Source organism: Mauremys reevesii, linkage group 2 (assembly GCF_016161935.1).
Source record: "Mauremys reevesii isolate NIE-2019 linkage group 2, ASM1616193v1, whole genome shotgun sequence".
NCBI lineage: Eukaryota > Metazoa > Chordata > Testudines > Geoemydidae > Mauremys > Mauremys reevesii.
In genome coordinates, this window is record NC_052624.1 from 242,095,892 (window position 1) to 242,118,993 (window position 23,102).

Genomic DNA, 23,102 nt, shown 5'->3' on the forward strand with positions numbered 1-23,102 from the left:
AAAATTGTGATGCCCTGATGCAGCATTTCCCCTGGATTCTCCCATTTCAAAGCAGAGTAGATCAAGGAGCACTAGGAAACTTTTAATACAGGACAGTTGGTGTGCAGCAAGCTAGTGCGCTGTAGATTTACATCACAGCTAGCCCCACCCTGTTTGTCTAGACAAACACTCTGTATGAATCCTGAGCAAACTTTAATAATTCAGTGATTTGGTTTGAAACTTGTCCAGTCCCTTTTTATAGCTAAACTGGGCTAGAAAAAGATCATTTAACAACACTTTGGGAAGTACAGAGGCTGCTGAAAATGAAAAAAATACAGTACCCAATGTGCTGGGGTGTCCACAGGACTGACAGGTAGGCCAATTAACTCCACAGGCTGTACCTGGAGGAGGAGCCAGGGAGCTAATGAAAGCTGGGCAGGAAGAGGTGGGGCCTATAAAGCCAGGAAGCTGGCAACAGAATGGGGCTGCTGCTGGGGAAGGGCAGTTACTCTCTGGGAAAATGAAGTGTTTGGAGGCTGCAAAGCGGTATAAGCTGTAATAACTCCCTGGGAAGAGGGAGGAGTGCTTGGTGCTGGTACACCCAGAGAGGGGAGGGGAATCAGAGTGTAGGAAGCAGTCCAAGGAAGAAGCAGTGAGGGTAGAGAGGAAAGCTCAGAATTGCTGCACTGAGGGTCCTTGGAACCCGGAGTAGTGGATGGGCCTGGGTTCCCTTACTAGCCACCCAGGGCATGGCATAGACCAGAGACAGTGAATGGGACAACTGCCTAGGACTCCTGAAGGAAAGACTTTGATATACCCTGGCTAGGTCACTCAGCATTTCCCACTTCCAGGGGACTAAGTCTGAAGAAGATGCTGCAGTTCCTGGAGTGAGAGAGGGAGTGCAGACTAGAGTCTCAGAATGACTGCATGCAAACCAAAGAAGGGGGGGCATTGCCCTCAAGAGCTAATCCACAGAGTACTCAGGAGGAAGTGCCAGACCAGTGGTAAGTGGAGCACCCTGTGACACCAACCATTATGGAATCTCAGAAGAAGTTAGGTCTCAGAGATTAACAAAACAAAAACAGGGCCAAAACTTTAGGCTTCACTACTAATTTTTTTTTAATTCAACATGATCAAATAAAAACAAACAAGGGCAGTTAATTATTAATACCTAACAAACAGAATATTGTGCCTTTGTGTTCCCTCTGCTGGTTTTCAGCATTGTCATTGCCAAGTTTCAGTAGTCATGAATCAGGCCACAAAAATCATGAGCTATTAAATATTTTGGATTCTTTTTATTTGCCTCCTGTTTTGTTAGTGATTAAGAGCACTTGTTTCATGTTTTCAGACTTTTTTCTGCAACCATGAGGGCTAGAAACAAAAGCTGAGACTTTCCTATAATCACATGCTTCCAGGACCTGGGGCTTTAAGAAAACCATCAATTATTGTGAGATAAAATCACTAGAGTTGGCAACTTCATCAGCTATCTGCTGCAGAAACCAAACTCCAAGCCCCATTCTTGCTCTCATTGAAATAAATTTACACAATTTCTGTTGACTTCAGTGGGAGCAGGATCAAATCTGATGTAGAAATAAGTAAATAGATAAAACTGTATTTAACTCCTATATTTATTAGACATAACACCAAGTGTTTACCAACTGGGGAAAAAACCTAAAGGCTGGTTCCTACCCTCCTCTAAGTAAGGTCCGAATCCTGCAACTGTAATAATGACTTGTCCTGATGTCTGCTTTAGATTTTTCCATTTGTCAAATTTCAATTCCCTTTCTCTCTCCTATTTCTTAGAAAATAAATCTATCTTTCAAAGATAAGTACAACAAAGCAGTAAGGACACTTCTATATGAATCCATTGAGAACCAGATTCTCAACTTGCAGAAGTTGCTGTAGCTCCATTCAATCAATAGCGCTATGCTGATTTACCTCAACTGAAAGTAAAAAATTCTCATGGACTCTCGCATGAAAACTTTAATCATTTTGTTTTGTGTCCTGCTTCCCCCAAAAATGTTTTATTGGGGAATTTTGACAACGTGGCTATTTTTTTTCACCCCTGACAACTTGCTAGAAAATTCAAATTTCTGCATGTTTTTCAATATAGAACTACTTTGTTTTAAAAATTGGCCCCAAAGGGCTATTTTTTCCGGTATATTGTACATAAGTGGCAGGTTCCAAAAATGTGTGTATTGTCCACTTATACTGGAAGAAGGATATGAGCCATGGGATGGGGTTTAATTAGGCTGCAACTTTATTCCTAAATGTCTGGGAGTATCTGGCAGATAAAATTGTACAATGCAGGTAAATCCATAATCATTTACCTATACCTGGGGGCAGGCAGGATCCTGTCAGGCTTTTCCCTTTAGCAATCCTGGTCCACAGCCAACTTATGGAATCCTGCCTTCCTGCCCTTCCTCAAACAGGGGTCTATAAAGGAGCAGTGAGTTGACTCCCTGCTGTACCAGTCATAGGAGCCCCAACTGTTTCTGATTCTTCAAAGAGCACCTCCTTTAAATCCTTTACCAATCCATTTTATCTGATCAGTGTATCCCTCCCCTATTGAGTACCTGCACTCCACATCCACCACAATGAGGTGCCAGCAATTACCTTGGCTGCCTCCTCCCCATACCTAGCTGGGTTCCCAGACGTATATTAATGCCCCCATTGATACTGGCCGAAAATGTCAGCTACCAAGTCTGAGAAGTGGACCCCAACCTGCCTAAATAATTCCGGTGCTCCCTATGCTATGTCTGAATAAGAACTAACTGGCTCCTCTCCCACCCCCACGACACCTATGAATTTGGCAACTTCCCTATTCACATACCCTCCTAGTCTTATTAACCTGATGGGGCTTCACAGCTCCCCCCTCTGCCCTGTGTTACAATATATCTGGGAATAGTTCCAGAATCTGCCTCTGGTTCCTCTTAGCTCTGAGGATTAAATCCAACCCTTTACACATTCTCAAATCATTTGCCCCTAGATAAACCACAAAATCATATCTGGCACCAGAAGAGGTGTCAGCTAGTCCCATATCGTGCCCTTCCTCCCATGCTAGCTCAGGACTGTTTCACCTAGGGTGACCAGATGTCCCGATTTTATAGGGACAGTCCCAATTTTTGAGCCTTTTTCTTATATAGGCTCCTATTACCCCCCCCCTCCCCCGTCCCGATTTTTCACATTTGCTGTCTGGTCACCTTAGTTTCACCACAGAGGCCCAGTTGAGAACTTCCAGACAACCTGGAAGGCTGCCTATGTGCCCAGTAAACGATACTGTATCTGTAGATCCACACCTGCCTGGGCTGTCTGCCAGCATCTGGAATGCAAACACAAAGGAAAGTTAACACTGATTCCCCACCTGGGGTCTTGTGTGTTCTGTATGCTCCAGAATACCAATGCTCAATGGCCTAAACTGTGCTAGCCCCTAGGTCCAGCTGGGCTGCTGCTGTTGACACCCCTGTCCTGCAGGGCCGCCCAGAGGATTCAGGGGGCCTGGGGCAAAGCGGGGGAGCTGCGGCGCTTGTACTCACCCAGTGGCAGTCCAGGTCTTGGGCGGCATTTCGGCAGCGGGGGGCCCTTCAGTCGTGCCACATCTTTGGCAGCACTGAAGGGCCCCCTGCTGCCGAAATGCTGCCGAAGACCCCGACCACCACCAGGCCAGGGCCTGTGGGACCCCTGTGGGGCCTGGGGCAAATCGCCCCACTTCCTCCCCCCCCCCCCGGCAGCTCTGCTGTCCTGAATGAATGGGAACCAAATTCATATGCTGAAGCCCCAAAGTTGTCAGTCCACATCTTAAAACTGCAACAAACTGGGGTTCTGTGAGGAGATTCACATCACCGTGAATCAAGAGAAGCCCACCCTCCCAACCATGGATATACTCTGCTTAGCTTTAATGGAATGTGGCAAGAACAGCCCCTCCATTACCTTAAGCGTGACAGTACTATGTAGCAATATGCATTGGAAGGGCCCAATCCTGTTTAGCAGCTATCAGGATTTGATTGTATTTTCCCATGTATTCCAACCGAATGCTGGAAGCTGTTGGCACACCTGCTAGGGAGAACACTTTTCAAAGCATTACATGGGGCTTTAGACATGTGGCTCCCCTTAATATTATGTAGTGAAATTCCAATGCAGTATTTTGAGAATTTACTTCCTCAGTGACTGCCACTATATTTCACATAAATTTCCCCTCAATGTCCCATGGCAAGTCTATCATTGTTTTATACTTTTCAGATTGTTTCAATCATACTTATGCAAAGATTATTTTTGTAAAGAAGCAGTAATGATGCATTTGACAATATACACCTCTACCCTGATATAACGCAACCCGATATAACACGAATTCGGATATAATGTGGTAAAGCAGTGCTCTGGGGGGAGGGGTTTGGGGCTGCACGCTCCGGTGGATCAAAGCATGTTTGATATAACATGGTTTCACCTATAACACGGTAAGAGAGTGTTTATATCAAGGTAGAGGTGTATGGGGAATGTCTTAAATTCAGGGATCCTAAAATGATCTTAAATTGTAGCATTGTTTTATTATGTTGGAATTAAAATGTGAAATTATTAATATGAGAAATCACCAAACACCAATTTAACCATAAATTCTTCTATTAAACCCAAAGGCCAAATGGTACTTTTATAGAGTTGCTCTAAACATGCCTAAAAAGACTAAATAATAAGCAATTTACTACATCCAAACAGTAACAAAATATGTATAAGCATTTGATCAAGATACTCACAAATGAGATAAACCCAGGGGTGCTTAGAACCATATTGGTTGACTCCAGAATGGTCAGGCAGTTTTAGCAATGAACCTTTAACAGTTGACTTTTTATACCTCTTAACAAACAAGTGCTGTCATTGCCAATTACTAACTTCAGTTAAAAACCAATTTGAGACAGTTTACTCTTATTTTCAGTCTTAATCCAGATCAGATTTACAATCTCCTTTCTCCCCAAAGCCTTTCCTCCTCTCCTCCTTGCTGTCCAACAGTTGTTTTGTTTTATTGCACCTGAGCTCACATAGGAGATAGCACTGGTATGTGGGATGGGGAAAGGCCATGTTGGCTCATTTTAAAGCAGATTTTCTGATTCAAAACCATCTGCAATCACCCCTATGAGTCAGAGGCCTTCCTTTTAGAAACTTTCCCTTATCTCATTACTTATTCTTTGAACCAGACATCCTCCCTACTTCATTCCTTTTGGCCTTGTAAGTCATTATTTTCAAGGCCTTCCTTCTACTTGCTAGTCAGGGCCCTTCTTTACGACACACATACATTTCCTTAACCAATAAGCTAACTTTCATTCTTTAATTGTATACTTATCCTGCATTGTGTACAAAGTTCTTGTGGATTCAAGCTGTAAAAACGAGACAGGGTGAAGGTGGGTCCATTCCCCCTTCATGCCAATCAGAAGTTTCTACACATGGAAAAGGCTTAACACCTCTCAAAATGCCACTACTTCACTATGTGATTCACGGGAGCTCCCATGAAGAATATTTTGGAGCGAGCCAGAGTTCGTCACTACTACGGCTGCTGACGTGCATCTCTCTGCAGAAGACAGACTGTAGCCCTGTACTACAATTATACATTTTGAGTTAGTTTTGTAACATTTATTTCTTAATACAGTTGTATTTTTTTTAAATAGTCGGGAAGATGAGAATAGACTTTATGGCTGAAGTCCTATCTTTAATGAAGTCAATGTGAGTTTTGTCATTGACTTCAATGGGGCCAGGTTTTCACCCCAACATTTATTTTTAACCCAAAATAAATAAATAAAAAATTATGCCACAGAATTTTAGCATTTCAGCTGTAATTACTTCAATGCCCAATGACCTTGTATTTATTAATTTCCTGTAGTAGGAAATTGAAAATGTGACAAATATAATTATAAAATGTAGATTTTTAAACCCTCTTTTGCATTAGTTTTGTGTGAGTGACACATTACTATTAAGGCACTTTAGTCATTATTACTATGTGCTCCTCTTACAGTCACCCCCTATGGCAATGAAAACTTTCTGCTTTGAATTTTTTTCTTAATATTGGCTTAGACACAGTATTACAGCAGGTCTGAAGGGAATCGTGTTTTCATTTGGATTTCGGAACAATAATAATATTTAGAGGTATATTATGTGTCTTGGAGGCACTGGAGAAGTCTCCATTTGTTTTATACCTAGACTATTGCAGTTTGTGATGTATATGCACAGGGGGAGATGCAAATAGTTAAATTCAAGTTGTGATTCATTTGCATTGTCTATTAATGTGGCTTCTACGTGGTAGAATCCAGCTTAGCTTGAAGCAGCAGTACAATTCAAAAGTAAAGAGTAGCACCATCATAGAAATGTAATGCTGACAGAGCAGAATTCATCTGGTCATATATATATATATATATATATATACTAACTGTGAACAAAGGTTATTTTAAGTCATTTATCACAGAAGCAACAAGAAAAACTTGATTCTGCTCCCACTGAAGTCAATTGGAGGTTGGCCATTAACTTCAATAGGGGTTGGAGTGGGCCCAAAATCTTTAGAAAGCAGTATCTAATAGTAATAATAATAATTAATAATATTTTGAAGTTCTGTATTGTGACTAGGGTACTACACTGGGTTTTAGAAGACTGGGATTGAATTCTTGATTCTGCCGCTGGTTTGCTTGGTAACCTTGGGCAAGTCACTTCCCGTCTCTATGGTTCAGTTTCTCAAACTGTAAAATGGAGATAATTATATTGACCTTCTTTGTAAAGCCCTTGAAGATGTACAGATGAAGAGCATTATATCGGTGCCAGATTTTATTATTTATTATTATGCATTTAATTCTCCTAACTACTCTGTATGGTATTATTTTATTGCACTGATTTCACAAACAGATTAATTCTTTGGGTGTGTCTACACTGCAATTAAAAACTTGTGGCTGGCCCATGCCAGGTGACTCAGGCTTGGGCTAAGAGGCTGTTTAACTGAGGTGCAGACATTCAGGCTTGGGATGGAGCCCGGGATCTGGGCTCCTGCAAGGGGTAATATATCTTTAAGTTTGAAGATGTGTATCTAAATTCAGAATGGATGAATCTGAATTTGCTATTGGAAATTCAGCTCAGCTCCACTCAGTTTTATCAAAAAGATCCAGTCAAAACTTCATTCTAAAAAACAAGGATCTTAGTAAACACATTGTATGTTCAGCATGAACAAAAATGGCTGTATTAACAGCAATTTGTTGTTGGGAGATTTTTTGAATAGATTATTTTGCTTCTAAATAGTGATGCCCCTTCTGATGATAAATGTAGACAGGAAAGTATTTAGGCCCAGATTCATTCACCTACATTTCAGTTTTAGGCTCCACTGCCATCCACAAAATTTCTGCTCAGCTGCCACCTAACTCTGTAGGTGGCTAAACTCATTCAGCACCTACGTGTTTGCTGTAAAAGTTCCCTAGTTGCCTCTGTTTCTGCTTCTGGGCATGAGCACCAGTACCGGGTTTACCACGGCGCTGAGCCCATGCTCTAAAGGGGCCCCGGCCCGGCCTGCTCTTCTTTCCCCCCCCCCCCCCGCAGGGGTAGCAGGCAGAAGTTTTGATAATGCTTTTTGAGGGGAAAAAAAACTAAAGATAGTTTTAATTGATACATTATATCTCATCATGGGATTATAAATTCTAATTCTATAGTTTGAGACAATATAGTCATGTAATGTGTAAGAAAAGTTTTGTAAATGAGTTCTAATAGTTCATGGATTAGGGACCCAATTTTATGGGGTTCCACAAGCTTTTATATAGATTATTTAGGTTAATCTTTCTATCTATCCAATGGGACTCAGTGCTCAGTCTAGAAGATCCCATCAGAGATGCTTAGTTTTGCAGTTCTCAAACTGTGGATTTGTGTCTCCGGAGGTAACGTGCTTGTTAACAGCAAAAATGTTTTAAATAAATATATAGCGGTGAGAAATAAGAGACCTCAACTCTATTGTCCCTCTGCAAATTTGTGTACACAGAGTCAATCCCTTACCTCTTTCAAAAGAGAAGTTTCAAAAAGTTCAGTGAATAGAAGATTGTTGGGGGAAGAATAGATATGGACAAGGAGAAGTCTGGAGATAAATGTGAGAAGTGAGGGACATGCTTTTTTGTTAAAGTATTATGTTTGCTGTTGAAGAAGAAAACCAGAATACGTAATGTTCTTGTTTTAGTCTGTAATGTCTGTCTGGTGGTGATCTCCTAATACAGCATGGCAAGAAAATCCTCCAAATATTAATGATTAACCTGTTGAATTGGAGATAGTTCACCTCCCAATGACTTCATAAATATCTGCTTCAGTTACCTTTGGTAAATGAAATAACCAAACAATCATTCATTTTCTGATATAGCTGTAAAACTAATCTGAACAATTTTCAAAATAAATCACTGTTTAAAAATTTATAGTGTGTACCTTCTAAAAATGAAACCTACATTTCTCTGAGTTGTGAAGAGTATGTATTAAGGTTATAACAACCAACAAGAATGCACTTTTATGTAGAAAACCATGATTAAATCGAGTCTTCTGGACTAGTGATTTCAATGCTAAATATTTTAAATGAGCTGTTAGTTCGTTGTGATTGGTTGAGTAAGTCACATGATATTTTTTTTCCATCCTGTTTGGAGGAGCATAGTTCTTATAACCAACATGGAGATCTGAAGAAGACTCTTAGGCTGTGAATTATTAATGAAGTTGTAGCAAGTAGTGTATAGACAAGAAGGTTTAGGAAATGTTAGAAGATAGACACCTTTTCCTTTCAGGGTCATACAGACCTTGCTCAAGGCATGAGCCCTAGAAAACCTAAGCTATTGTAAGATACATTGTCTAGAAACTGTTTAGATTTCATTTTCTGCCATCACATTCAGTAATTTCATGTGCATATATAGTCCTAGTTGTATAAAGTGTCTTCAAATCCTTCTGTCTTATTTAATGTCTTTGTATCAGGGCTTTTGATCAGGGATTTGGGGAACTCTGCTCCCCTGCTATGTTAGAAGCAGACTGAGCAATCTGAATGGAGTGCTTGTGTACTGAAGTACTTCTCAACATGAATAAGGATATTGGAATATGGCTAATCAGTGTCCTATCCCCCTACCAAATATTCTCAGACAAACTGCATTAAGATGGAGTTAAGTCTAAGAGTACCAATCAATAAGTGAAAAAGAGAAAAAAAATTACAGGGATGATGTAATTAACCCCAAACCAAGCATTATAAACACAGGAAATTAAATTTTTAGGGTATGACTAAAAGAAATGCAAATGTTTTGAGATCACATGTACAGTTAAGGAACTTGGAGAATCTTAATTTTGCCCTGCTGTGATACCATACTACAACTACACAATTATGATTACAGCATTTTACTGTTGCTGATCCATATTAGATTAAATTGATTTTAAAGACCTATTAGATTTTTTTTTCATATTTTTCTCCCCTCTTGCCATCACTACAGGGAAGAATTAGATTTGTGGAGGATGTGCTCTATTTTCGATACAACACAAAAATTGAATCCCTGTTTTAGTTTAAAACAACACTCAGTCTTAACTATGGAATTGTGACCAGTGCCTCTGCAAAACTACTTTTGATGTGGTTAAGCTTCCACATCTGAGTTTAAAACTGCACAAGTACCTCTTCTGGCTGGCTTGGCATTACCTCTCCCTAGCCAACATCGCCCTGATTTTAGTGTTGTTCTGGGCCCGTGGTAGATTGCGGCTTGCAGGAAGCTTCTGCTGCTGTTCCCATGCTCCAACAGACTCAATCCTCTGGTGGCCTGCAACCTAGGGAGTGAATCTGGTACATTTAATTCAGTCTCCTTGTGCATATTTAAGATTCTGTCTTATTGCATATGCTGATATGTTAAATGTCTTAAAGTATGTGGGGGCAAATTCTGCCCTAAATTACATGCATGAAACTCCATTGAATCAGTGAGGAGTCTGAGTAAACAGTGAAATTAAAATGTGATGTTGTATGTACAGGGGCATGATCCTGGCCAGAAGTAAGCAGGCCAAATTGGCATTTCTTAACTAGCCTGCAGTGTATTGTAACATGTGGTGATCTAGATAAATGCATGTTTTTATTAAAATATATCTTAAAACCTCACAAACCAGTGCAACGAGTGGAAATCATATTACTATTTCTAAATCAAATTTCTTCATTGAAGTCAAAATCTGCAGATGGCTTAAAATGTGATTATAAAACAATATAATACTGGATTTTCAATAGTTTTCTGTGGAGTCATATAACAGATGAGACCCTGTCACAGCCCCTGGGTCCTCTGAAACTATTTACCAGTGCCTTGAGTGCACACCGTTCAAGTGGCAATCCCATTCCACCACGTCTTTTTGGGGTGGGATCCCATTGTGACCAAAGAACCCCTCAATGCCAGAGTTTGAATTAAAACAGGGATTCAAACCAGTTTTATATCAAACAAAAGCTGTTTTTTCACCTGTCTCTCCAGTATGTAAATTAAGCAGTATAAACCAACACAATGGAGAGTGACTTTACATATGAAGTCAACGAGGGGGATGTGAAAACAATAGGAAGGCTGCACATCATAGAATAAGCTACATGGAGGTTATCCTGACTCTGAGATACAGACAACGAACTTTGGGAAATATAAAGAGAAGGCAAGGAAGACATCCTTTTATCCTGCACCTAGGTGTAATTGGGCAGTGTGATTATGTTCATGAAAACTGGATCTCAACCAGGTTTGGTAGAAAACACTGCAAAGGACATTTGGTATGAGATGACTTCTTTAGACAGAATGTAAATCTATTAAGCTAAGTTTAATCTCAAGAAATAGTTACGATTGTTATGTGTAACCCTGTTTCCATTAGCCTTTCTTACTATCTCTTGAATCTTGAGCTTCTGATGATAAATGTATTGTTTTCACTATAAACATATCTCACACTGTGGTGTTACAAGGAGTTGATCCTGAGTTGAATCATTCAGGCTGGTGTGTACACTGTTCCCTCTAAGGACAGCAGACCTAGTATTTCTGTGAGTGTTCAGTGGATAAAGGTTTGGACACTACAGGGTCACACTTCAAAGGGGCTTGGAGAGTGGGGTACACCTATTGTTAACCTGCAAGGCAAATTAAGGGCTGGCATAGTCTAGAGGAGATTGCTTGGGCATCTCACAAACTGGTGGTATCAGGGAGCTGACACCCAGTTAAACTCAAGCAAATCTTCCTCTTGCTGGAGGCAGGGGGGTAACAAGGTGCCTCTCAGTCCTGGTTTCAGAGTAGCAGCCGTGTTAGTCTGTATCCGCAAAAAAACCAGGAGTACTTGTGGCACCTTAAAGACTAACAAATTTATTTAAGCATGAGCTTTCGTGAGCTACAGCTCACTTCTTCGGATGCATAGAATGGAACACACAGACGGGGGATATTTATACATACAGAGAACATGAAAAGGTGGAAGTATGCATACCAACAGGCAGAGTCTAATCAATTGAGATGAGCTATCCTTAGCAGGAGGAAAAAAACGTTTTGAAGTGATAATTAAGATGGCCCATAGAAGGTGTGAGGAGAACTTAACATAGGGAAATAGATTCAATTGGTGTAATGACCCAACCATTCCCAGTCTTTGTTTAAGCCACAGTTAATAGTATCTAGTTTGCATATTAATTCAAGTTCAGCAGTTTCTCTTTGGAGTCTGTTTTTGAAGTTTTTTTGTTGCAAAATTGCCACCTTCAAGTCTGTCACTGAGTGGTTAGAGAGGTTGAAGTGTTCTCCCACTGGTTTTTGAATGTTATGATTCCTGATGTCAGATTTGTGTCCATTTATTCTTTTGCGTAGAGACTGTCCGGTTTGGCCAATGTACATGGCAGAGGGGCATTGCTGGCACATGATGGCATATATCACGTTGGTAGATGTGCAGGTGTATGAGCCCCTGATGGCGTGTCTGATGTGATTAGGTCCTATGATGGTGTCACTTGAATGGATATGTGGACAGAGCTGGCATCGGGCTTTGTTGCAAGGATAGGTTCCTGGGTTAGTGTTTATGTTGTATGGTGTGCGGTTGCTGGTGAGTATTTGCTTCAGGTTGGGAGGCTGTCTATAAGCGAGGACTGGCTTGTCTCCCAAGATCTGTGAGAGTGAGGGATCATCTCTAAGGATAAGTTGTAAATCTTTGATGATGCGCTGGAGAGGTTTTAGTTGGGGGCTGTAGGTGATGGCTAGTGGTGTTCTGTTATTTTCTTTTTTAGGCCTGTCCTGTAGTAAGTGGCTTCTGGGTACTCTTCTGGCTCTGTCAATCTGTTTTTTCACTTCAGCAGGTGGGTATTGTAGGTTTAAGAATGCTTGATAGAGATCTTGTAGGTGTTTATCTCTGTCTGAGGGATTGGAGCAAATACGGTTGTATCTTAGAGCTTGGCTGTAGACAATGGATCATGTGGTGTGTCCGGGATGGAAGCTGGAGGCATGTAAGTAAGTATAGCAGTCAGTGGGTTTCCGGTATAGGGTGGTATTTATGTGACCATCGTTTATTAGCACAGTAGTGTCTAGGAAATGGACCGCTTTTGTGGATTGGTCTAGGCTGAGGTTGATGGTGGGATGGAAATTGTTAAAATCTCGGTGGAATTCCTCGAGGGCTTCTTTTCCATGAGTCCAGATGATGAAGATGTCATCAATGTAGCTCAAGTAGAGTAGGGGCGTTAGGGAACGAGAGTTAAGGAAGCGTTGTTCTAAGTCAGCCATAAAGATGTTGGCATACTGAGGGGCCATGCAGGTACCCATAGCAGTGCCACTGACTTGAAGATATATATTGTCCCCAAATGTGAAATAGTTGTGGGTGAGGACAAAATCACAAAGTTCAGCCACCAGGTTAGCCGTGATATTATCGGGGATACTGTTCCTGATGGCTTGTAGTCCATCTTTGTGTGGAATGTTAGTGTAGAGGGCTTCCACCTCGATAGTGATCCATACAATCCATCAGTGATCTTCCAGAAAACACCATTCTGGCCACTTATCTGTCTTATCTGTGTCCTTGTTTTACCCTTGCTGTGTCCTTTAACAACCCCACTTGATAGCCTCCTTTGGTTTAACTCTATGCATTCGGACAAGAAGTAATATGTAACTGAACTGGGAAACCATGTCATAACTAATATTAATAAAAAACCAGACATTCTCAATTTGTTACAACCATTATAATTTTACCTGAACACCGATATAACACAGATCATAAAATTTCACCTTCTTACAGATATACTAAGCAGAATTAAACTCTGGTGTAATTCCACTGACTTCACTGTATTTACACCAGGCATGAATATGACCTAGTAGCACAAAACAGTTGGGCCTAATCTTTGTCATTACATCAGTGTCTACTCTTCAAGCTGGGGGTCTGCCGAGCTCCAGGAGACATACTCGCACTAGCTTTCATCAAGTTAATATCTTAAAACTAACGTGTAGCAGCAGCAGCTCAAGCGGTGAGGATGGGCTAGCCATCCCAAATACCTGCCTAGGGTCTCAGAGCTGGGGTCCATGGTGGGGTGCCCTCCCACTGGTCGTGCTGCAGCAGGTGCACTCTATTTTAGTGCAAGTCTGTCTCCTCAAGCAGGGAGTCAGACCCCAGCTCTAAGTGTAGACATACCTTCTGCTGAACTCAGTAGAGTTACGGTAGTGTAAAAGTAGTGTCGATGAGATCAGAATAAGGTCTTCTCTCTCTGTGCAGCAAAGAGAAATTCTGTAACGAAGTCAATATCAAAATGCCCATTGACTTCAAAGATATGAGGATCAGGTCATTAAAAAAGAAAGATCTTAAAAAATAAAATAAAATAAAAAAAAAAGAACTTGGACTCTTTCTCCATTAGTCAGCAAAGCTGGGCTGATCTTGTTATTTTATAATATATTAATAGCTCCCTATATCCTCAATGAATGTAACTGTGTGTGTCTATACTATACAGTATTAATCATGCTACTTGGGCATGTGGGGTTGGAGGAGGGGGTCATGTGCTTACTCCATACATAGAACAAAAGCCATAGGAAAGAAAATTCAATGTTCTGAAAGTATTGCTTTGCATGGGGTGTATTTGTTTTATAATAAAAGGCTTTCCAAAATGCCATAACTCTAGCAGGAATGTTACTCCTAATCCCCTTCATATAGTGTCAGTGCTGGTAGTAAATCCTGTCAGTACATATAGGACTCACTGGATTTCAGTACATTTGCTTCCTGCAAAATCTAATCTGAGAGAGGTTTCTTACAGAAGCCTCTAAGGCTCTGTCAAATCGAATAAGAATCTTTGTACAAAATTGTAACTAAACATATTTCATCTAATGTAACTATCTGCTGGTAGCAAAAATGCTAAGATACTTTCAAGGCCTCTGGTGACTCCTAATGGTCTTGGGAGTCATAGAGAAGTTATTTTAGGAAAATCTCCCTGCTCCCACTATTACAGGATATTTTTGTGATGTATTTCATAATGTGCATGAGATTATAGGGCCCCAAGGGATGATTTGTCATCCATAGAGTGAAAATGCACAGCCCAAATTGGGGAAAAGCCAATGAAGATGCATTGAAACCGCATAGCACACAGCTTTAAGCAGAATCAGAATTGTCTGCCAGAACCAATAACCTGGAGCCTGATCAAACTCAATTGCAAAACTCCCATTGACTTCACTGGGTGCAATATCAGACCTTTGGTGTAGCTGTCACAAGTGAAAATAGAACAAAAGTCTGCTAGCTTGCTTGCACTGTGGAAGCCAAATCCTGCCTACCTTAATCATGTGACTTGTCCCATTTACGTGAATAGGACTACTCAGGTAAGCAAGGAATGCAGGCTTTGATCCTTTATTTGTAGTCAAGGCCCTGAATCTAATGTGACACATTATGCATATATTATGTGGCAGGGACCTGGATTCATACAGCACCATTCAAGCCTTCTCCCACTGAGTGTGAACACAAGATGAGACACAGAGCAAGAGTTCAAAAGAGGGAAACTGTTTAATGTGCTGGTAAATGAGATGTGAGGACTCCATGTTTCTTAAGCTAAACTGGATCTCTATTCAGATAGCTATTTACAGTGGTGCTGCAAATGCAGTTTGCATTCAAGCCATGTGCACACAGACTGGCATTCTGATGCTTCCTCCAACCTGTACTGCTCGTTCTTCCCAAGGTCAGGTTGGGATTTTGTGAGGTGGTAGATGTCTCCTTTTGTTGTCAGTCACCATACTCTTTATACACCTTGCACTGCTCCATGTATGCACTCAATTGGGAATTCATGTCTGACATTTCTCAGGCCTGCCTCTATACCCAGGTGTGAAACATGTATCCATCTCATTGGGTCAGCTCTTAAAGCTTCTGGGATTACTATTCAGTCACTTTTACACAAAAATCCCACCTTACACACACACCTCATCCCTCTTCTAGTAGTAGGGGATAATGTCCTGTAGCACTTGTACCTTTTGATCTGGCCAGCCCTGGAGTGAGAATTTGTTTTATTGCCTTTAGTACTCCATCCTGTTTGATGCTTTGTTGGGTTGACTGGAGCCTCCCATCAGAGGCTATATCTACTCTATGAGCTCGTGGACACATACTCGTGCTAGCTCAATGAGAGGTAGTGCACATATGAATAGCAGAGTAGCCATGATAGAATGGGCAGTGGCAGCAGAGACATGGATGAGCTCTATCAAGTACGTATCCACTGTTTTCAGGTGAGTCTGTACTCTGCATGGCTCAGCCATGTCTCTGCTGCCACTACCTATGCTACTGTGGTTACACTGCTATTTATAAGTGAGCTAGTTCTCATCCAGCTAACACGAGTATGTATACACGCAGGGGCGGCTACAGGCCCCAGCACACCAAGCGCGTGCTTGGGGCGGCGAAATGGCTAGAGGCGCCCCTGTATACACGCACAGGGGAATCACACCCCTAGCTCATAGTGTAGACATGGCCGGAGATACAAAGGTATTGTAGCATGCTGTTAGACTGTGTGGTACTCTGGAAGGGATGCTCTGCCCAGTGACCTGCCACCAGTAGTGACTTTCCTGGGTAGGGCCTTAGCCTCACATCATAGTGACGCAGTCTCGATAACTTATTTTGTGGTCACTTCTGGTTTCTTTATGATGTTTGCTATTGACTTACGATCAGACTGCACGTCTGCTGGTAGACACTTTTTGCCTTGGATAAATCAGATAGTATATCCTCAATCACTGATAATGGGTAGTGACTTCTTTTCAATGCTTAGTTCAGTTGTTTTGGATCAGTGCGGCTCCTCAGTTTATCTGAAGGTTTTCTCACCACTGCCAGACTGCTGATTCACTCTGCAGTAGTTTCAAGGGCTATAATGATGCCTCTTCTTTGCAGGACACTTTTTTCTTCTGTGGCTTCACCAGGGCTACTGGAACTCTGCGTTTTAGTAGTCCGACAGGATGCATGTGAGGGTCTTTGTTAGGGGGCTTATTCCTTCTCGCATGAACAGAGAGAAACAATACCCAAAGTCCAAAGGTGCAAACAATTCAATGTTTATTGGGGTGAACTTCCAGCAAGCATGATTCCAGTTTCCTTCCTTAGTGTCCCCCTTCCCAGCTCTGACACCACAGAGCCTTCCCTGTGTCCCTGTTCCTGTTCCCATCCCCTGTTCCCATTCCCCCTTTAGCAAAACATGATCCCAATTCCCCCATCCCTAGTCCCTGTTCCCATTTTCCCCCCCACACTTCCTGATTGACTGCAGACTATATAGTAAAACTTGAATTCTGCTTAGCTATACCTTAACCAGTCATTTTACTGAAATTTAACTAACCAATCCTAACATATTGTAACATGGTTATTTAACCAATTATATTCCACCACCTTCATTGGTTTATACCCAACAAAATTAATTATACAGCAGACAGAAACAATTACAGAACCAGACAGAGACCATGCAAATAAACATACAAAACAATACAGAAGTGAGGATTTCACAACTACATCTATACAGACATAAGGGTTTTCCAGCTGTGTCTATTGATAAGTGAGTTCTTGCCAGACAGGATGCTATCAAACTAAGTTTCCTTTTACATCTACAGGATTGTATTCCTAATAGCCCAATAGCACCTTATTTCAATGTGACTAGTTTGGAATGTGAGGATGTGACCATACACTTCCCAGCTTATGGCTGCCTAACTACATCTTAGCTGACAGCCTTAGCCTGTCACAGTAAGAAAAGGCCATTCCACAGACAGTAATTTTGATTCTTTCTTTTATACCTCTATAACTAGCTAAGTGAGAAGAATACACCTAAATTCTTAAAGTATAGGCCTTTGCAGACAGGCATGAATATCTATATCCTAACAGTCTTTGTCTAACTTCAACTTGCCCTTTAAGTGCCCATCTCCTTTAAATATGTCCATACATTCTGTTCAAATGCTGGACAGAGCTCTTGGTGTCTGTTCTCCTTCCACTCTCACCTTGAGGATAGTCTGGTGTTTTACTGTTTTACCTCCCAACAGCAGCTGGTACTCTTAAATCTCAACTACTATAATCTCCACACAGTAATAACTTTTTTTTCCCCCCATGGGTTTCTTATCGACAGCCTGCCTTCGCTCACTGGCCTCAGAATGGTTTTATTTTCCATCATCAGCACCTGGCCACAGTTCTCCAGACTAATATGCTATTTATCAGTGTTTCTGGTTTCCAGTGCAGATAGCTCAGTAATCCAGATGCAATCAAATTAGTTTTTTTAGCTAATAGCATAGTTGCAAATATGGCAGTTGAATGTGTGACAGCCTTCTTTTGCTGTGAGTATACATTGGAAGTCTTTGAATCTGCTAAAATCAAACTGCAGCTACCCTTGTCTTCATTGGAAGTCGTTACATCCTTAATCACTGTCTATATTGCTGATTTTTTTTCTTTCTGGGGTAGCTGCAATATGGGGACATAAAGTGGTTCCATTTCCCTCACATCTTGTGCTATTGCTCATAGTCTGGGCACTTTTCTTTCTGCCTTCTAGTTTGCTTTCCCCTGTAGATACATTAGACCATAATTAATGCATTGTTGGTTAGTCTCTCTGTCCTGCTTCCTGGATTCCTTTAGCTTGAATCTGTGTATTTGTTCTCCATTATAGGCTGCAATTGTTTTGAACCTTTCCCTGGATAGTTCAACTGCTGAGTCTATTTGGATACATTTCTCTAGGGTTAGATCTGTTTGTCTGAACAATCTCCTGTAAGCTGGAATCATGTTTTCCACAAACCAGGGAATTTTGACTGTCTCCGAAGTTACATATGGATGCCAGAGTAGATCTGAGCAAATAATGGATTTTTCAGTTTGCTGGCAAATTAGCTAGGTGCTAATCCAGGATGTGGGAGACCCAAATTCAAGTCCGTACTCTAGTGACTAATTATTTATAAAAAGTGGAACCGCTTAAAGAGGAAAGACTCTTCAGTTTTGGTTTTTATTTTGTCTAAAATTCCCTGGGAAATTATAGGTGTATATTACAGAAATGTGTGTGGACGGGGGGAGGGAACTGGTGAAAATTGGTGGGGGAAAAAATCAGTTTTCTGGATAAATATCAGGGTTAATACTGTGGAATGGAGAACGGGGAAAAAACTACAAAATAGACATGTAAGACTTTTTTTTAATACTGCGGTTTGTTTAATAAAACTGTACATTAACAGTGTGTACATATGCACATGTATCTTCTGCTATATTGCCTTACGTAACACACATCCTTGCATTTACACTTAGACTAATTTATTATTAACATAAACATATCTACCTAATTAATGTATTGGGTTTTCATTTAACGTAAAAAGTATTTTCCTGTACTAGAGAGGTCTAAAGTTCAGGTAAAAATTGGTATAAACCAAATAGCTTTTGTAAAATCTGGGAATTGGTAAAAATTGGTAAAAGCTGAAAACTGAGGGTCTTACCAGTAGGGTAATGTAGATGATCCCAGTTCCCATCCCTTCTCCACATGAGATAGGGTCGGGGGAATGAAACTAGGGTCTCCCACATCCCGGGTGAGTACTCTAACCCCTGGCTAAAGGTTATAAGGCAGACACATCCTCCTCTGGCCATTTTCTTAACCTTTTTGCTTGCTTTTGTCAAAATGCTTGAAAGTTTAAATGAAATTAACAAAATGTTTCAATTTTTTTCAGTCCAGTCTATACAGTGAACTTGACATGAATGTGCAAGTAACTGCATTTTTCAGTGAATAAAATATTTGTCTAAACATTTTCACCTTGCTCTATGCCAGAGTTCTTAGTTGGGTAACATAAGTCTCCATTTCCTCTTCTGTATTTTTGCCTGAAAACAAGAAGCAGTATCTCTCTACAGCCTCATTCTGTCTGGGGTCAGAGTACTGATCACACATCTTTATCAGCTTTTCTAATGTTGCAAGCATTATTCCTGGCAACAGTATCTTACTCACTCCTTCTTTCCCAGCAATAAGATGGTAAAAAAGCTTTAATTTTTTCTCTTTATCCCCTATGGCCAGTTCTGTGTATAGACTCAATTCTTCATTCACTGTTTCCATGCTCGCACAAGGATTTTTGTCTGGAAATTCAGCATTTCCAGTTATTTGAGTCTCTCCATGCTGCCTGTTTGCTCTGTTTTTAGTAGCTGCTTTCTTTTCCTGTTAATCCTAGTTTTCTCCTTTCTGTGGGTCTCATTAAACCATGTTTCATGCCCCATTTGCTGGCCAATGCCATGAAAGGGCTACTTGTTTCTAAACTAAACTGGCTCTTTGAAAGAGAACTATTTACAGGGATACAGAGGCTCCTGATACCTCCTCCAACAGCCTGGGCTCCTCCCTCCAAGTTCCATGCAGATTGCTACGCAGACCAGTAAATCACAGTACCCTGCTGACTTGTTTGATACAAAAGTAGCATTTGATTTGTTGACAAATTATTGACCCAGGAAGGCTTATGTGAAAAATAGGTCACTTCAGAACAGACACGTGGACCCAGATCCACAGCAAACCACTGACACTGAGCTTAGTTTCAGTGCACTCCCAGGATCAGCTTCGTGAGGGAGAAGGGGGTTCCAGAAACTACATAGAATGTGTAACCTTTTGCATAAAATTAAGGCTGACCTGCTGATTCTTTCTGACTCTTGTGTTCATGATTGAGACCAATATGGTGTGTGGGGTTGCTTTTTTGCTGGCCTGTGATGGGGTGCCTACCCTACCCCAGGCTTGAGTATAGAGAAAGGGCCAGTTAACCCATGACAGGCTTCACCTGGAGGAGAATCAGGGCTGTTAAGCTTTTAACTGATGAAGCCCAGCTAGGCAAGAGGTAGGCTACGCTTCTATGAACCCAGGAAGTAGAAAGTAAGAAGGGGGCTGTAGTGTGAAGGCCTGCAGTCAATCTCTGGATTTAGAGAAGGTAACAGGGAAACCGGGGGTAGAATAGAAGCCCTGGGGTCCTGGCCCTGAGGGAAGGGCATATCCAGTGGATGGTGAAAAAGGAGCCTGATTAAGGCAAAGTAGGAAGCAGTCATGGGAAACAACAGCAAAGTTTGGGACAGTGCAGACCTTGGCCACTGATTGTAGGGTGACTGGGCTGGAAACCAGAACAGTGGGTAGGCCCGGGTTCCCCTACGAGCCACTAGGGAAGTGGCACAATGTGGACAATGGAATGGAAAACTTCCTGAGACAGATCAAGCATGTGGCACTTTGATACCCCAGAAGGGGAGGACTACAGTGACCTGGCTGGAGGGACAAGCCATGAAGAGGTGTGTGATGAAGAGGGAGTAACCAGACTCCAGAAAGAGAGACCATGGGGTGAGACACCAAAGGAGAGGGCATCACCATGAACTAATCCCCAGGTGTGGCCATAAGGAGGTACTACAGCAGTGGGTAGAGTAGTCCGTTACATGGCCAAACACAACATTAAACTCTGTCCCAGCCCCCCAGCTCCTCCCAAGCTATCAACTCACATTCCCTGGGCTAAAGTTCTGGAGGCTCTGTAGCAGGTCATGTGATGTTTGCTCTCCTCAATACAATGCTTTGAAGGTAAATGTGAAAAAGTGAACACAATAATAGGAGCAAGAGTGAAATTCTCTAAAATTCTAATACAATTATTTTCAACATAATTGTCATGTCACCAGGTTAGATGCATAATTTGTATCATATGGTAACACAGCATAGTATATGCATTATGTATACAAGGTAAAATAATGCCAAATTGTGTTATGGTATTTGAGAAATAACATAAAATGATACGACGTTTTGAGGAATAAGAAAAATGGGAGCTGAGTTACAGTTGGGTGTGTGATTGGTTTTTTTTTTGAGTGGCTTCTACAGTGGTAGTTGCAGCCATGTCAGTCCCAGGATATTAGAGACAAGGTGGGTGAGGTAATATCTCTTATTGGACCAACTTTCACCAACAGCAGCTGGTCCAATAAAAGATACTACCTCACCCACCTTGTCTTTTGAGTGGCTTGCATCTCAGCTATAATGGCAGTAGGTTTTTTGCATGGAATTTCCTCCTCTTTGTAAAATGGCATGAAGGATTAGAAGTGGTTAAAACCTCAGTTTAGAGCTCATCTTCAAACCTTTAAAGATCTTCCCTAATATCAAGCTGGAGTGTTAGTTCATTACCCTCTCATATGGAAATGTGTCATCTGATGAACCATCAGCACCATTTCCTGTAACACCTGACTCAGTCTTACAAGTCCTGTCCCAACTCCACTTATGAGTTCTGACAGAAGCACATCACAAGGTGTTATGGCTGCTTGTATACGAGGCAGTAAGATGCATCTCCATAATAAGGCCTTGATTCCAGTATTGTCAAATCCAAGTGTGCAAGAATCATGAGTCAGGCATAAAAAAAAATGATGACATTGTCTTAGAAATCATAAGCTTAAAAAGAATGGGAGTTCGTCTTATGGCTTTTGAGCCTTTTTAGGGTGCATTCTGGGCACATTTCCAAGTTTGTTCTCTGCAACCATGAGGGCTAGAAAACTAAGATTTTTATGTAATCAAATGGAACCAGGAAATGGCGCTTTAAGAATGCACCAAATGTCATAAGATTCATGATAAAGTTATGAGAGTTGGCAATACTGCAGTTCAGAAAGGTACTTAATCCAAGCACTTAAAGTTAAGTATGTGCTTAAGTACCTTTCCGAATGGAACTTAAAGCAATAAAACAAACACTCACAGCTCAAGCGGAGTGGAACCACCCATACCTTATAAAACTGTGTGCAATTTAACGTGCCTCATACAAATATTGGAATCCAAATCTTTGTGTGAAATCAAATATATTTTATTTTAAAATCAATCTCATCTGATATTAAATTGTGACTATAAGTCACTGACAGTATATATAATTGAATTCAAAGTCCTCTCATTTGGTATGCTTAGTTTCCTTTCACACTCCTCTATCTGTCAGCTGGAATGCTCATGAGATCTTATAATTCAATAATTTGTACTTCATAGTCACACAAAAGTGTTGCTTAAAAAGAGTTTAAATAGCACAGCAGAGGAAAACAGCTCAAAATATTTTATTAATAAGGCTGGAAATATTTGTCAAGATCCATGACAAAATTCCTTTTGCTTTTCATCATGGTACTATGAGACCGATTATTTTCTCCTTAAATTCTTTGGTACCGAACTAAAACAAACCTGCTAAACATATTGAGCCAAATACATCCCTTCTGTAACTCCACTGAGGTCAATGGAGTTACCCCCAAGGATGAATTTAGTCCATTAGTACCTATCTTTTAGAGCTGTAATTCAAGTGTGTCAGGGCTGTGGGAACCAGTAGTATTTTGAATGGAAATGTTTGTTTTATATGAAAGGTCTTTCCTTATGCTCAGTCATTTTACTTTTAATAATATATAATGTCTCAAGTCTGTTTTAGTTCGAGAATGCATGGTATCACTCCATCTAACTCTTATACCAAATGCATTTTTACACTTAGAAATAAAGCCTTAAGTGGGATTACTTAAACACTTGCCAAGATGTTACTCCAGACAATCTTCTTGTCAACATTTGACTTTGAAAAATTAAGAGTTCAGAATAAACTGTCTCTGTCTTTTCTGTCTTTCTTTTAGAGTGTAGGCTTTTGTGGGCAGGAACTCTCTTCATTTTGGTGTCTCTTTTGGAAGTGCTTTTGAAATGAATAAATGAAGTACGAATGAGAAATATTAACATTTCAGGGTGAGATTTAAAGGAAGAATCTCTGTCATTTGTTTTG

General features: G+C 40.9%; 1 long non-coding RNA gene across 1 annotated transcript in view; it reads left to right on the forward strand.

The window, feature by feature from the left end:
• The first annotated feature begins 481 nt into the window (after positions 1-481).
• Positions 482-23,102, forward strand: part of LOC120396807 — a 36,680-nt gene continuing 14,059 nt past the window's right edge. Inside the window, exon 1 of the long non-coding RNA XR_005593401.1 lies at positions 482-983. This is a non-coding gene — a long non-coding RNA (uncharacterized LOC120396807). The remainder of the gene's footprint in view (positions 984-23,102) is intronic.